This window comes from Gigantopelta aegis, unplaced genomic scaffold (genome assembly GCF_016097555.1).
Source record: "Gigantopelta aegis isolate Gae_Host unplaced genomic scaffold, Gae_host_genome ctg6880_pilon_pilon, whole genome shotgun sequence".
NCBI lineage: Eukaryota > Metazoa > Mollusca > Gastropoda > Neomphalida > Peltospiridae > Gigantopelta > Gigantopelta aegis.
In genome coordinates, this window is record NW_024535375.1 from 9,742 (window position 1) to 11,811 (window position 2,070).

Sequence of the window (2,070 nt, forward strand, 5' to 3'; positions counted from 1 at the left end):
TAACTTAATGCTTTCATTCTTTAATACTCTCAACTTCTTTACATAGACTCCCTTTGGTCGACTTATTTACCTTGTCTCAGCCAATACACCCACTTTAGCTCGTAAAGTACTAACTCTTGTCAATGAGATCAATACAAGAGAATTAGATTTAGAAGACTTACCTGTAGAGACAAGAGATGCAACTCTCTCTACTTACAAACTAACTCAGTAAGTTTTATTATAAAGTACTTTTCTATATTGTCTTTAGTGAGCAGATGACTAGTCCTCATTGTGATGTCATTACTGGATGTCATATTGAAGATAGAGTTAACATATCTTTGTTCTTGAGGGACTACATTGGAAAGGGTTGAAGACAATATGGGAACAGATTCCTCACCATCACAGTGAAGGTATATGCCCGCCCACATACTATGTTATTGTATTTATTATCACTAGACAAAAATGTTTCTAAAACTTTCTATAATTCGGACTATACTTTTTCAAGTCGTCTCTATGGCAGCTTAGATGTTGACCTTACACATATCATATTGCCACACCCACTTGATGTCCTAGTTCAAGAACCCAAGACTTTATATTCGAGAAACAGTCCCTCAACTTTGTTTTATTGCTCTGATGAATCTTCATGAAGTAAGGAGGACATACTAAGATGAGAACTGATCTCTCTCTCTCTCTATTTAGCTTGAGTTAGTACAAGAGTTAAATGATGTAACACGTAATGCTATGTATCCTACAGTTGAATGATCCACTTCTCTTAGTCTCTATGTTCACAAATGATCATTTCACCTACTGTCAATGAACAAGTATACTATATTTATATAATAATGTTACAGTTAGTAATGTTGTGTGTACAGATGATAAAATATTGCCATCTAATGAGATAGAAGTGAGTACTAAAAAGACGACGACGAACTAGGAGTTGGGAACCTCTAAATAATAGTAACAGTGATTATGAGAAGTTATTAGAACAAAGAAGAGAGCACCTGTTGTTGATTGGATCATGCATAATATAGTTAGTTAAATGTATCAGTGATTGTCATGTGATTTGGTCGCCAGATGAAGGCTCACAGATTGTCTGAAGGAGTCAATAAAATCAAAAGACCACACCACAAAAGATCAATGAGTGTAGATACTAACAAAGTAGGACATATTTTAAATTAATGTTGTCATTAATCTCCTTCTTATGTAGCCAGTGTTTTTGTACAGCTCTCAGACATACAATTCAACTGTGTTAAGTAAAGCTGAATTGAGGCAACATTTACTGAGGACTGATCCTCAAGTAGGTATACTTATTGTCAACTCTATCACAGTATGACAGTTGAACCTGATGACTGGGAAGATGGTATTAAAAAGTACTGGCAGAGAAGCGATAGAAGAAAATGGAAGACAAAAGATGGGTAAGGACTGCAGATTATCAAAATGCTGTATATAGTTCTTGTAGTTTTATTTATCCTGGTCCCAAGACTAGTTCAGAAAGTAACAAGCACATCAACAAACCAGACCCAAGCAAGGATAGAAGAACTACAACAGGTATGGTTCGTTAGTAGAGCCTTTACAATATGTGAAGGTCCATTAGCTCAGTCGGCAGAGCGTCGTGCTGATAACGCGAAGGTCGTGAGTTCGAGACTCACATGGGACCCATCTTTTTTTTAATACTTTAATTTTAATTTTATTAATGTGTTTTCTTTTATTTAGTCATTTGTTGACAATCAACTACATACCAATACTCTGAAAACCAACAGTAAACTGGTAAGTCCCATTGTTGTATGGAAAACAGTTTACTTTTGATGTTATCAGTTATCATGGGATTATTTTGAATGTTATGATGTAATCTAGTGGGTATAATTAACGTATATTGGATATACTTTTAAATGATGAAATCCTACTAAAATAATGCTGCCTATGTAATCTACTCCATTAATATACATAGGATGCAGTACAGCTGGAATGAAAGAGCTACTGACTTTGAGCGGTACAAATCCCCGCCAATAGCTTTTTTGGAGTTCATCCTCCAGGTCACTATTCACTTAGCTGGAGACAGACCGTCAAAAAGAATAAAAAGTTATGACCATG

At 35.3% G+C, this 2,070-nt stretch overlaps 1 non-coding gene across 1 annotated transcript; it reads left to right on the forward strand.

The window, feature by feature from the left end:
• Positions 1-1,563: 1,563 nt before the first annotated feature.
• Positions 1,564-1,637, forward strand: Trnai-gau. The gene has a single exon. It is a non-coding gene; the product is annotated as a tRNA-Ile (tRNA).
• Positions 1,638-2,070: the final 433 nt, after the last annotated feature.